Source organism: Pteropus medius, unplaced genomic scaffold (genome assembly GCF_902729225.1).
Source record: "Pteropus medius unplaced genomic scaffold, Ma_sr-lr_union100, whole genome shotgun sequence".
NCBI lineage: Eukaryota > Metazoa > Chordata > Mammalia > Chiroptera > Pteropodidae > Pteropus > Pteropus medius.
In genome coordinates this window covers 27,367,625-27,383,095 of record NW_024349800.1, presented here as the reverse complement: position 1 = coordinate 27,383,095, position 15,471 = coordinate 27,367,625, and the positions used below count along the sequence as shown (strand labels likewise).

General features: G+C 35.2%; 1 pseudogene; it reads right to left on the bottom strand.

Annotated features, from left to right (window-relative positions):
• Positions 1–1,541: 1,541 nt before the first annotated feature.
• Positions 1,542–1,660, bottom strand: LOC120622230 (uncharacterized; annotated as a pseudogene).
• Positions 1,661–15,471: the final 13,811 nt, after the last annotated feature.

Sequence of the window (15,471 nt, the reverse complement as noted above, 5' to 3'; positions counted from 1 at the left end):
GAGATGTGTGCGTGTTGCAAATAAGAAAGAAAATGCACTGGAACTCGAGAGACTTCAATGTTGTCTTTCAGTTTGAGCCAGGTGGTATGCTGTACTCCATTTTACCAGCAGTGAAATGGTGATTTGATTTCAAATCCTAGGTCAATCATCTTGTATTTCAAAGTGGAATACTTACCTACCGTACTACCCAGAGCATAGTTGTAACATGGAGTGCATTGTTGTCTCCCTGGCTGGAGATGGGAGTGATAATCTCCAGAAAACTCTTGTATTTTTCAGGCATTGGAAAATGTATGGTTTTCAAAGCCATGACCCTTTCCAATAATCCAATAGCAGCACTTCCTGTTGGGAGCTCAAACACTCCCAAGAACATAGGACATCCTCCTGTGCAGTTCTTTGTAACCACTTCATGGATGACAACGGTTTTTTAGGGATTATATTTCTTAAAGATGGACTCCTTAGTGGTTATAATTTATATAAATACTAGAAGCATAAACCTTCAATAATTTTATCTAAGGCAGCCAAGGTGTAAACGTATTTTTTTTATAGACATGTGAATACAAACACACACATATATACATACAAATGCACACCAATAAGTTAGCATCAAAAATGAAATATACAGCTCCATGTATGTAAGCACCAAAAGGCACAACTGGCTGAAGGATCCATTCAAAGTCTTCCGGGTGATCAGTATAGGCTTAAAGGTGTACTAAATTGGGTATGTGACATGAATGCAAAACAAAACAAACACAAAAAGGGCCTGGTTTCTGGAGTAATACCTGCTTTAAAAACAATGTTTATATTGACTATATATGATTTATGTCACATCGACTCCCTTAATCTTTTCTAATATCTAAGTAATTATTGCGTATAAAACCTGACTTTTAAAAATTTAAGAATAAAACTAAAGGTTAAAATATGACTGTGGAATTCATGTTTTATACCATTTAGGCCAGCCATGAAAATGTTGTAAAGGCAAGTGGGAGAAAACATCTTTCGTCTTTGTGACATTTTGCCAGGGAAAATGCATACACACTGAAATTTGAGCTAACTGGCACTCAATTAATTGTTTTTTTTTAATAAAGTGGGTTAAAAATAAAAGCAATACCTATAATTTTTTTTTAATTTAAAGAAGAAATTTTGTTTCCAGAAAGAAAAAAAATGAAAATTAAAGTTTCTCTTAACTGACAACTTCACTCTCCTTGGAAAGGACTTTTAACTCTTTTCTTCTTTCTCTTCTTTTCCTTCTGCCCGTCTACTAGCTCTCTCTTTTTCTTTCTCTCCCTTTTTTGTTCTTCTATTCAATTATATTGTCAGGTGGTAAAGCTATTCTTTTATTTTCTGAGTTATCAACTTTACACTACTCAGATAATTGTCTACTATGAAAGGCACGTTTATTATACACAATCACTGTCTTCTATGTCCTCTTCCCCGCATTCTGATTTTTGTCGTTTTTTTTTTTTAGGCGAGGCAACCCTTGGTTGATCTCACAGATTGCAAAGACCTTGTCAATTTACAATCCCTTATTTTTTTATTTTTTATACCTACAGCACCTGGTCTTCCTGGGTGGTCTCCCATTCAAGTACTAACCAGGCCCGACCCTGCTTAGCTTCCAAGATCAGACAGGATCGAGTTTGTTCAGGGTGGCATGGCTGTAGACTGATTTTTGTCAAGTTTTATAACACATACGTTCTATTATGTAACCATAGTTAGCCCCTTTCTTCTTCTTTTTTTTTAACTATAAGATGAATGTATACATTTTACTCCATTAAACCTGTATTATGTTATGTAAACACTGTTCAATACAGCAGCAAGTATTCTGGTTGGATTTAGGCAACAAAAATGTAGTAATATTTCACTAAACTCTCACCATTGGAAGGAGAGTATCTTAAGCTTCAAATCTAATGAATATGTATTTAAATCTCAGTTGTAACTACAACTTATATTTTAGGGACTTAAGAATTATTTTGCTTTTAAGATAGGGCAAATAAAACTAGCAAGACTGAAAGGTGACTAAATTTATTTCATGTTTTCAGTAGTGGTCTTTATTTCAGCTTGTACTGGAATTAAAAAGAATCTAAACAAATGCTTAAAACAATTCTTCTAGTTTCTTTGATGGTGTTAGCATATTTTTTCATATTTGAATATATTATATAAACTTCGAGCATTAGAAGAGCAGTAAGAAGAAATGAAACCAGATTATATTTAGTTTGATTACCATTGTACTCATTCGGAAGGAAGAAAAATAGAATAATCTTACATATTATGGGTTTATTAAAAATGCAACTTTGTCAGGAAATTTTTGTTTCCATTGTAGTTCAGTAGTAACTCCATCACAATGTAAAATGGGCATAGTTATTAAAGATACTCCCAGTGAAGTATACATCTATTTCCTTTGCAGATGTGCACTTTATAATTTCTTCAGTTCGTAATTCGTGTATTACCACACAATTCCCTTTTCTCCTAATAACAAAATAAGTGCAAAATGATTTATGAAACTTTTGAGTCTTTTTTCTTTATTTTATTAGATAATTAAGAATATTCTAATAAACTCTTTTCTTCAGAAAAAATCTATTTCCATATATTTCTCTGTGTTGTAGGAGAATACTTTCTTTCATTTACTCATCTCTTTCTGTTTTTCCTGTCTCTTTGTGTTTATTTCAGTCAATAAATAGATGAAAAGAAAATGCCTGCGTAACAAAATGCAAAGTGTATTTTTGTTTGCTAGTTGATAAATTATTTAGAAAAGATGTGAGAGTGATAAAAATATAACCTGCAATTGCAAAGCGCTTTTTAAAACTTTCTAAAGCAACACAGGCATACTGTGTCCTATTCTGGTTTCTTAACGATCCTATGAGTTAGTAGGCAAGCTATTACTTTCCTAGGATGGGGATTGGAAAGCCCATTTGCAGAGTGTTTAAGTAACTCATCCAAAGCCAATTGTGGTATACAGACAAGTCTTGACTCATATCTCCTACTTCTCATTTTTGGAATTACTAATACAGATAAAACACAAAAGCAGAGTCTATAATTGGCGATAAATGAACAAAGAAAGAAAGACAGAAAGTATTCTTTACAGCAATCTTCCTATTTGGTACGAAGCCTCAGTATCATTATATTGATCGTGCAGATATGTTAATTAGCAGTCAGCACTAATTATTTAAAATGGGCAAAGTAAACAGGTTAATATTTTGTTATCCTTTATGACACATACCAACATATGGCCAGTATCATAGATTCTAGAGACTGGAGAGGGGCCTCTGCAAGGACTTTGCCCAGCATCCCAATTTTAAACACGAAGAGACCTTACCAAGAAATATCTAGCTCTACTAAGCCATTGATGAGATGGGAATATGATAGGATTTCTAATCTGTGTTTCAAAAAAAAAAAAAAGTAAATTAAAAGGGGTGAAAGAAAGAAAATGAAGATGTCTTCTAGGCCCTTTTACAAAGTATAGTTTAGGGACCAGCCACACAAGCAGAATCCACAAGATTCCTCCAGGATTTGTATGTACATTATAGTTAGGAAACACTGCTTTAAATTAGCAGAGTAAGGAGAGTGAACTTTTTTTTTTTCCCTCTAATCTCATCAATTTTTTTTCCAAATGCATAAATGTCTTTAAGTAACATGTTGTCACGATTTAGCTTTCTGAATAAGTAGAACTGGCTATTTAGCTTCTAAAAATTATTCTCCAACACATTAGAACCCTTTATAAGAAATTCCTACCCCAGAATTGTAAAATGTTGTATGTTAAAAAATTATCTTGTATATGACAGATATCGGAAATATATAAAGTGCCATTTTATGAAAAAATAAATGAACTAATATAATATAGACACATTATTCATGATTGTAAGAATCCTTCTCTGGAATACAGAGGTTTTTGATTTGTCTTCATTTTGTATAAGGCTTAGTCTTACAGGTTCAATCTACATTTTTGAGATTATAGTGTGAAATGCTCAAAAAAACATCACTTTGTATCTAAAATTTTAGAGACAAATGAAGGCAATATGAAATTAACAATGTATTTGTATATAAGCAAATGACCTCCATGGACAAAATATTTACCTCAGTAGAATGTAGACCAGTGATAGTGGACTTTAAAGTAAACGTTAAGTATGCCCAGTATTTATGTAATATTTTCACAGAAAGCAAATTAAGATGTTTCCCATTATTTATATGTCATATACTGTTCGGAGAAGACTAAGCTAATGAAAGGACAGTCTGATATTTTTGCAGTTTAGATTTTATTGTTTTCCTATTTTGTAACAAGACTTTCAGGGTACAGGTCAGTAAGGTGAGGGAAGCAGGACCTGACCAGTGTTTTAAGGGATGAATAAGATTCGAATAAGTGGAGAAAGGATAAGACAGGCCTGGGAAGGAGCCAGGTTTTATAGGGCCTGAAGTGTGTACATTGTTTGATCCTTTTTTAAATGATAAATAGTGCCAATTATAAACACAAAATTAGGTACAAAGTCTTCTTAGGGGTCCATGCAAATGCTTTCCAGTATAACTGCCACTGGGAAAGCATTCGGAGTGGATGGAACAGTTTGAACAAAGGAGCAGGGGTTGAAATGCATTGGCGGATATAGAGCTATCCATACAGAAGACCAAAGAAGACTGTTCAATCCAATGTCACTATTCTAGGCAGAAGAATTTCCTAGAGGTGAAGACAGTATAAAATACGGAGAACCAGTCTCATTGCCATTGCTAAAATAAGAATTAAAACCCATCACCACATGCTTAGTACCCCAATAGCTTTTCCCCTGCCATATGGATCATTCTTAGGGGTTAGGAACTGATGAGTCGTCTGTTTTTTTTCCAAATGTTACTAAATTCCAGGTGGGAGAAGCAGCTTAAAAATAAACCTTGGCTCTGGAAGTAAGGTGACAGATTTCCCTTCAGCATGAGGGTGACTATGTTTATTTTACCCCATTTTAAAAATAAAAGTATTAGAAGTGAGAGAAATATTTTCAGTGGAAATAGAGGACAATCTATGCATTTAAATTGGTCCATATTTCTTTCATAAATTGTTTACGTGAATGGATTGTTTTTTCCCTGGTGCACATGCAGCAACATCATTTGTGGGTTACTAGATTCTAATTTAATGAAAGGAATTCCAAACCTTTTGCTCTACTCCCCCCACCCTCGCAAATACAGATACTTCATAACAGTCCCCCAGATTAATTTGAATTCTTGAAAATTATTTTTATTTATTTAAAAATTATATAGCACTTTGAAGAAGTGCCAAGTAATTGAGCTTTAAAAAATAGCAATTCTAGAAATTGCTATTTCTAGACTAAAGAAATAAATTAATGAATGTGTTTGGGATGTGCCAGAATAATAAGGTTCCCAACAACTCCTAGCTGAGAAAATTCTTTGCTTCTAAATCCCAGAAGGCAAATCATGTCTCTTTCATTCATCACAGTCTTGGGAGCGCCTAATTTTAAACTAGTGTGTAGGTGTCTCTCTGCTTACAATAGAACAAGTGAATCAATAAGAGATGAATAGTTTGGGAAGATTTCAACCACTTCTGCACCTACTTTCATTACACACAGGGCACAGATGCATCAAGGTCAAGAGTTACTTATAGACACCGTGATTTGGGTCCAAGAGAAGCTTTCTCTCGAGTGGCGTTCTCTTGAAATGTATTTGCAAACACACAGCAATTTAGACTAACAAAGGCAATCTATTTTACTAATATATTTGCAGTAGCAGAAGAGATGCGCAAATTCAGGATTCAAATGCAAAGCCAAATGAGAGGCTGGAATTTAAAAATGAAAACAAAACAAAACCTCACTCACCAACTTGTATGGTTCCCCTAGTCTTTGCCCTTCTTGGATTTTCTTCATCCTAATACATTTACTGCTCTATCTGGTTAAATCCCAAATTACCTCTTCAATTTATCAGTCGGGCACGGGCTCATAGAAGAGATCCTAATCCTAGTGTCGGCGCCACTCTACAAGGGCTCCTCCCGCTTTGACTTCATACTGAGTTGCCCTGGATACAGCTCCCTGCCTAACTCAGTGGCCCTCACAGGGGGCGCTTCCAGCCCGCAGGCAATGCAAATGAGTACAGGAAATATTACATTAATTTCTAGGCACTTCAAATAGGAGTTAGAATGAATCCCTACTAAATTGATAGGGAGCAGTTAGGTGACTGCCGTGGCACTCTTGGGTAAGGTGCCTCCCTGCTGATTGACAGGTTGTCCGCTTTTGAGCAGAAGAAAAGCTGAGTTGAAACTTTACTCCCGCCAACATGGCTTTCACTTGAGCAAGAAAAAGAGTCACCATAGCCACATGAGTATATTTTCTCTTAAAATTCTGCTCTATTTTTCACACATACACACATATATAAAAGTAGAATTACTTATATGTATATTTGTATGTGCGTGCATGTGTGTGTGGGTATTTCTATAGGAATTTTAATATGACTAAGTGCCTGGATTGGAGAAGGGCTTGGTAGATAGCAGACTTGTTAGGAACACTCTGCCTGTCCAAATCCTGTTGTCCCACAACTCATCCCTCTGCCTCCATGAAACAGACATTTGTGTTTACTGGAACCACCACAATGATTAGTGAGAGGTAGGAGAGTATGGCCTATAGAAGCATGTCCTCCAGGCTAAGACCATCTAGATTAAAACCTAAACTCTACCTCTTATTATCTGTGTGTTCTGGAACAAATTTCTGAACCTTTCTGTGTCTCAGTTTTTACATCTGGAAAAGGGGGATAAGGATAATAACATACAATTAGGGTAGATGTAATGATTAAATGAGATAGAACAGTGCATGTTATATTGCATGTAACAAATGCACAATGACTGTTAGCTATTATTTCCTTATATTATCAGGAAACAGTAGAATATTTTATATAATTAATTGCAAAACTGAAGTTTAGAATAGTTCCCTAAGTTGCCTAAATGCTAATAAGGGTGGAATAGGGAACTCCATTCCTGGTCTGTCTGACACAGAATCCCATATTTTTATCCATGTGTTTGCTGACTCCTGCTTTTGCCTGTGTAGTAGTAATGCCTGTCTTCTTATTCAAGGCCCTACCTTATACTTCGGGGCACTAACTACAGTGCTTCTGGCAATGTGGAGCCTAGAGGATGCATAATAAAGATGCCCTGACGAATTAGTTAGTCCACCCCTGCCTATGATGCTCCTGACCACTTCTTAATCATCTACTTGACAATATACTTTAATACCTGTTATAAAATGTTTATCTTTCAGAAGCTGTCTATTTACATGTATCTTTTTCTTCATAGCACAGTTTCATGCAACTCTATTATATTTGACTTGTTTGTTGAGGTTGTTTTCTAGTTGTGTACAGCATGGCCAAATAAATTGTAAGCTGCATATTTTTCATATTCCTCCTGAATTTCTCTTGCACATCAAAGAACAGTGAATAATTATGTAGACAACAGAGATTCCAAATATAATCAAGGATCCATTTTCATTTTTAACTGATGATTTTGGCTCTCATATGGTTTTGAAGAAACATGATGCTGAGTGTACCTCGAGGTTGCGTTTGTCTTATTTGTCCTTTTTGTAGCAATTGACACTATGGACTACCTCTCTCTCCTTGAAGCTCCTTTTCCCTTGGACTTCAGTGACACCAAGATTCGTGGATTTTTCCTTCCTCTAAGCAGCCTCTTGAGCAAGTCCTTCTACCAGCTCCTTAAATGGCCATTTTTCAGGGCTCCCTCTTTGGTCTACTCCTGCTGTGACTCTAAAACTGCTGTCCAGCTATTCTCATTCACATTCTTGACCCTCCCTACCACACACCAAATGTTGCCTCCCAACTCGATGTGTCTTTTGAGCACCAAACCTACATGCCCAACTTACTTCTAGATAATTCTCCAGTCTCTCTCACCATACCACAAAATTATCATGTCCAAAGCTGAACTAATTTGCACATAATGTAAATCAGAATATGCCTCTTCCATGGTAAATATTCTCAAATGGCAAGCATCTCAAATGGCAGAGCTAGGCACCAAGCACCGAGCATTGTAGCATGCTCACAGGAAGTGCAGGTCAAGACCTGGTTCCTGCTCAATCTGCTGGCCTTTATGTATTATACATCACATATTTTCTGTTTCTGCAGTTCAGATCACTGGCCTGTCCTTGATCAAGCACTGTTCTCACTCAATCACATGGTGTGAGTGGTGGAATGTAGGGTAGTTATTAACATGTGGACTCCTGAGGCCTGATTAAATTGAAATCTAGGCTTTGTGTACATTGGACAAATTACCTCACCTCTCTGGTTCTTGCTTTTCTCAAATATACAGGAGAATATTATAGTCTCTACTATATAGGGTAGTTGAAATAGATGAAACACAGAGAACAGCAAGCGCTTAATATGAAGTAGCTGTTATTATTGCTATTCCATATTCTTTAGACCCTCAACTGCCATTATCCTGCTGCCTGGTCTAGTTAATATTTTCTCTTTCTTTAAAACTTAGCTTGCATTTCATATTCCTAAAAGTTCTCTGATCTCCTCTGAGCTTTCTTTGTACCCCATGCATACCTCTATCATTGTGCTTACTTTAATTTTGTGTATTTGTTTACCTGGTGTGAGCTCTTTTATCTCTGTCTTTTCCTACACCAAGACAGTATTAAACTGTCTTAGTAATTGCTGAGTGGTGTGTTTAAGAATGTAAGTCAGTGTTTAAAAATGATTTGAGCTTGAGCCTGGGAGTTAACTACTTACTTGCTCTGTGACTTTGGGCAAGAGAAAGTGAGTTTTCTCATAGGGTTGTTGGAATTATTAAATGTATGTGATTATGTGTTAAGCACTCTGAAAATACTAATTATCTGAACAGCTGAGATAGAAGTGGCATTTCCATCAGATTTTACCTTTATGTATAAAAGCCATTTACCTGTGTTGTTCAGCTGTGTGGACAGTTATTCTTAATTTTTCTCTGAGATATCATAGCATAGCCACTTCTGCTGAGAGACATCATGAGGTAAAGGAAAGAAATAATGCTGGGCCAGAGGAATGAAACGAGGTTCTATTCTGAATTTATTCCTGACTGCTTTGGGTAAGGAGGTGGTGTATCTTAAATTCAGTCTCCTTATCTGTGACAGAGGGCTAGCATAATTTCTTAGGTTCCTCCTAGCAATTATAGTCTAAGACCTGTATCTGAATGAATACTATGATGACTAAATTCTTAATGATGATAAAATTTTTCAATTTTCATCTTTCCTCCTTTTATCCATTTCTACCAAGGAACAAACAAACCTGGCTACAAAATGATTTACTCAAAGTATTTTGAAATGATTTCTAGATGGTTTAAAGAGTGCTTGTTTGTGTGGCATGAGACTGCCTAGTGAAAGAGAACTTTAGAAGGTAACATCCGATTATGCTGCCAGGGAAGGAGTAGGTGGGAATGGTTTGGTGATGAATGAGAAGCTTCTGGTCTTTCAAAGTCAGAAAATTAATGATATTTGAATGTGCTATCCATTCCAAAATGTTTTAGGTTTTATAGGTTTTATATCACAAAAAAGAATATATTATAAGGTCTGTTTTAGGTAGCAAGTGATCAGAGAAAATGCAACAAAATAAATAATACTTAGCCATGTCTGTTTCTAAGCAGGCTGATGGATGGCTTAAAGAAGAACATGAGAAACTTGCCTAAAGAAGGAATTCCAGACTTCAGGAGCGCAAGGCTAGCCCCAAAAAGATGATTTCATTTCTAGAGTACCGACTAAACATTTACAATGTGTGCGTGAGGTACTGTGACAGGCACTTTGCATGCATTAAATCATAACAACCCTACACCTAAGTACTACTACTAATACCCATTTATCAGATGAAGAAACTGTACAAAGTCACGTAGATAATGGAAAGGGCACATGAGATTTGAACTCAGGCAGTCTAGCTCCAGAATCTGAATCTTATCTACCATGCCATAAAATAGTATTACTATAATTTTAATATTAGAATTGGAAGGATTTCCTGGGGAGGAGGTAGAAGTAGGAAGAGGATAGTGGTTTTTTTTTGTTTTTTGTTTTTTTTTAAAGGAAAAAGCAGAATTTCCAAAATTATAGAGCATGGCTAAAATCTTCAAAATGTAGGGGACTTACTTAGCATATAGCCTTTATGTTAAGTTATACGGAAGTATCAGTTCTGAGGAATGGGTTAGTGCAAGATATTCTGTGCAAAATGAATAACCACTTATTGTACAACATGATAATATTGACATAAAGGTCTCATGTTTCTTCTCATTCGTACATCCTTCAGTATATGTGAGAATTTAGCATGAATGAGCTTTTGCCGTTAAAATACGTGAAAAAGTATAAAAGAATGTTGAACCCCTATTTTCCATGGAGCACTGTAAATTTGGAAAGTTGTCAAAATTGTCAGTTACATTTTTCTTTTTCAATTTTTAAAACTTTTAAATATCAAATTATGTCGCAATTAGTAAAAGCATATAAAACATAAAGCACAGCTTTAATGAATCTTTCCAAGTGAACATTCCTGCAGCTCTCATTTGGGTCAAGAAAAGACCGTTGTCAGCATCCTAGAAACTCCCTTCCCCTCATCTAGCACCCCAATCACTGTGACCCACACCTTTCTTCTAAAGTTAGCCTCTGTCTTTATGTCAGTTTTATTTTTAATTCTTTCTTTAAAAAATCATCAACTAGCCATCAAACCACTGAAGCCTTAAAATGGTCTTACTCTATACTATCGATCGATTGACTTGCTAATTTAATTATCACAAAATCATACTGTGCAATGCTAAGTTCAGAAGTGAAATGTGTAAAGTTACCAAATGTTTCAGAAATTAAAAGGTTATGCTGTTTGTTTGTCAGGAATCATTGTTCTTAATTAAGGAAGAGTAATCTATATTTTATGTAGCAAAAGCTAGGATTGTACCTATTAAACACAGTTTCCATGGTCAGTTATTTGTATTGCACAAAGAACTTTTGAAATCTTTTCTCAATCCTTGTGTTAAAAATGAAGTCAATATTATTATTACCAGCTCTTATAGGTGATCGATGAGCTAATATCATTATTACTTCTTTTACAGATGAGAAAATGGGGGTGCAAAGTGGCTGGGTAACGTGCCTAGGAGCAGACAGCCAGGAGAAAGCACTGTTCAGACTAAAAGCTAGTCCTCTGTTTTTGCACCTTTTCCACTTGATCCTCTGCTTCTTTTAAAATAAAATGTTTAATAACCACCTTTTAACTGCAAAGTAACAGTTCATCAAGTACTTTTAATTCAGCAGACTTCTTAGCAGCCTTCTCAGGTAAGTAGAACAGGAGTTTTGTCTCATTTAATGAAAAAAAAAAGATTCAAAGATGCAAAGTCATTAAGTCACATATCTAGTAGGTTATGAAGTCTGGTTTGAAGTCCTTTATGTGGATTCTAGAATGAGGTGGAGGAAGAGAGGAGAGAGGGACCACCAAGGGGTCACATTATGTCCTCTTTCCTTCCCCTTTGACCACTACTGCCATCGATCTTGTCTTTGACTGCCAGGGAAGACTCAGGACGAGGTTGAGATGGAGTTTCGGGGAAGTAGTCCCCGTTGTTACATGAACTGCAGTAGGAAGAATGAAGAAAATGGAGGAGAAATTAAAAGAATGGAAAAGAATACAAAAGTGGTCTTGAACTTTTAAGTAAGAGACATATTACAAAACAGGCTAGTAAAAAAGACAGGTACTACCTTAGTGTTTGAAATTTCCTAAAAAAGCAATGACTGAAGAGAATGAAACATCAGAAAATTGAATATATTGGTTTTAAGGTCAGTTGGATAAAAATATAGTTTCGTTTCTTCTAATAAACTTCTGCATTTTTTCTCTAATTCCATTATTTCTAATTTGGGGGTATTTAGAGATGACATTTGACCCTATTTCATCTACCAATAACTGTGAAGGCTGGAAGCATCTATGTCTGATCTCTTATTCAAACACTCATTCTTGATTCTCTTGCCTGGTATGTCTCAAGGAAGCATGTAAAATTCTTTCCACAACCATTTAAGACATATCTTAATTTAATAAAATAATAAGCACGTATTTTGTAGCCCTTTTAAGAGAGAAAGGAAGGTAGAACCAAAACCAAACCATTTACAGGGAATGGCAACTCAATAAAAGTAAAGAGATTTAAACTAATAAAATAGATCCAGGGAGACCAAATCTCATGTATAATAACTTACAGTAAAATGTAATTTACAACTAAAACTTGGAAATGATAGCTAATTTTAAAGTCGTTTCCTAACCACAAAGTGATAATGATAGCGCATTGCCATTCCTCTCTCAAAAATTTACTCACACGTAAAGCCAACAATTAGAGAAGCAATGTCAAGCAGGATTTTCAAAGTCCACTCTTTGAAAGGGCCTGTGTTTTTTTTTTTTTACACCCATTGGAACTATTTCGAGATTTTATATGCCTAGACTCAATCATAAAATTGAATTCAGTTATAACCTTTTGCAGTATGTGGAGCTAATGAAATCACCCCAAAGGTCATTTACTTAAGCAATAAGCACTTCAAATTGATCATGATCAGTTAAACTGTCTATTCCAGGTAATGATTTTTTTTTTCTTTTCTTTTCGTACATATCAAGTCCTAGATTAGAAGATCAGTTTGTCCCTGGTGTTTAATATCCAATTTTCTACCAATCAGAACACAAGACATGCTCTGTTAGATTTATGATACTTTTAAAATGAGTTTTATTTCACAATTCAAGGTACAATCACCAATTTTGTTGACAAATTATTACCAGCTACGTAAAATCTTAGATAAAAACCAAAAAGGAGATTAATCTGTATATCTCGCATCTAATAATTAGTGTGGGAAAATTTGAAATATGGAAGGATTTGGATATAGATATATACATAAAAATAAAGGACACTTTTACATTCAATATTTTAAGCTCAGTTTTCAAGACCAATTTTTATTTTTTATCTCTCTAATAACATTTGGTAAGTCAGACTGTGTGTAATAATTTTACATATCTTTACCACAATCAAATAAAAATAATTATGTCAGTAAACTTAAAGGACCAAATTTATATACTATTATCATTAGTTATATATCATAAGTTTTTAAATTTTTTTTTTAAAAATCATGTGACAAAACTTTAGTGTTATAGTTAAAGTTCGATTCTAGATAATTCTAAGAATAACAATTATTTTATTATATGAATATATGCCAATATCTCATCTTTATTTTTTATTTGGATGCTTAATTTTGGGCCAATTCACAACATATAACCCCTTCTCTAGAATATGAGCAGAGAAAATAAGAGGAGTGGAAATTTAAATTATCAACTGTGTCATCTACTCAGCAACACTGGCAAAGCAGCTGATGGTTGCTAAAGTTGAAAAGAATTATTGAAATGAGGTGTGGGAACTATGGGTTTTAATTTTTTTTCTATTATGAACTTCATTCCGATGCATCAAGTAGCTTCTACTATTGGGGACAAAGATCAGAAGAGGAAACTAAAGTTAAATAAGTAATAGTATATCTTGCAGAGCCATAAAGAAATTGTCTGCCTAACTCAAATTCTGAAGACAGGATTTATAGAACCAGCCACTATTTTTTCACCAGTGAAAGAACTGTATTTTCTTAGTCATCAAAAAGCCTTATTTTATATTCTACCCAAGATTTTCATTTTGGCTAAAATATTTATATTATCAATATGATGATGTTTTGGTTATTATTTCTTGCATAATTCAGATAATTTATTTTATATCTCACATTCAATATCTAAGCAAATCCTGTTGGCTTTACTTTCAAAATGTGTTCTGAATCCAATCATTTATTATCATTTTATCTCCAAGTCACTACATCTCTCACCTGGGCCACAGTAGGAATTCCTAACGGGTCTCCTTGCTTTCACTCTGCCCTCGAATAGTCTACTTTTGACAAAACAGTGATTCTTTCAAAATTTAAATTAAATTATGTCACTTTCCTGTTCTATCACACTTAGAACAAAATGCTGAGTTCTCACCATGACCTGTGAGGCACTGCAGTATCTGGCTCTAGGCTTCCTCATTTCCCACCCCTCTTCTGTGTTCCAGCCACACTGGGCCACTCGCGGTTGTACACAGGCTCTCTCCTCAGGGCCTTTGCTCTTGCAGTCACCTCTACCTGGAAGGCTCTGCCCCCAAATATGCATGGTTTGTGCCTTCACTTTATCTATATTTGAGAGGAGTCTCTAATATCAGCATCTCAGAAAAGCCCTCTATGACCATCTATCTCAGGTACATCTAATCCTCCTTGTTATTCTGCACTTCGACTCTGTTAGTTTTCTTCAAAGTACTTGTTGCTATCTAAAATAATATTATTGGTTAATTGGTTGATTGATTAACTATCTGGTTGCCCCAATATGTCTGACTGCTCCAGAATATGAACTCATATGAGTCAAATTCCTTTTACAAATTCCTTTTATTTTTTTTCTGTTTATTTGTGAAATTTCAGGGCATAAAGATTTTTTTCTTTTTTAACTTCATGTATGGCTGTTGCTTTTTATGTTCATGTGATACACTATTTTTAGCTCCACTGCAATACATATCAGATACTGTCTTGGAGAAGGTGAAGAGCTCTGAAATATAGTAGATCCTCATTAATCACTGCAAATAGAGAGTTCTGAGATGAAATTATTTAGAGTATAATCTATGTTATAATATGAAAAACCTAAAAGGTTGCACCTTCCTCTGCAAAAACTGTAACACCTTCAGTGAGCATTTTGTCCCTCAAAATAGAATGACCTGTGAACAAAGTTATGTCATATTAGCTGGTGTGGAGTTTAAATAATCCTGTGGTATTTCCTAAGAGAAGATGGTCAGTTGAAGATGGTCAGTTGGATCTTCAGGAAACTGGTATACTTTTTTTATGATTCACATGGCAAAAAAGAAAATCCTTCTCTTGCTTTTTTTGTTTAGTAGATATCTTTCTGCCTTTCTTGAAGATGCTCATGATTAATACAAACTGTCACTTTGATAAGTGGCTTCAAAAGACCCATTTAAAAAGATTCTAACTTCTGAAGTGGGATGCTGGTGGTGGAGAGGGGTGAGGAGTACTATGTATAGCTCCAGCCAGTGAGAAAGGGTGACAAGTGGAGTCAAAGACAGATTTTTCTTTGAGAACTTCAGGATAGGTGGCTTTGAATTAAATATTAACATTTAAAAAAAAAAAAAGTTCCTGGCTGATTGTCACCACACAGAAGAGTCCTAAATTGGACTGTGGCCCTGAGGTCCCAGCTCCACTGCCAGAGACACTAGGTTGAGAGATGGGCAAAGGATCTGTCTGTAGAGGGAAGTAAGGTTGCAACTTCATTTTCCTCTGACATATTTTGTTGGTTGATTAATAGGCTGACACTAATTTAGGTCCCAGAAGACTAGAATGTTCTGTAACAGGATAGAGAAGGAAGGGGGTGGGGCATGGAGGGAGGAGAAAAGAAATAACAGAATGTGATATATCTCAGAATTTGGGCCTAGGGAAACCCAGGGCATATTTTAAA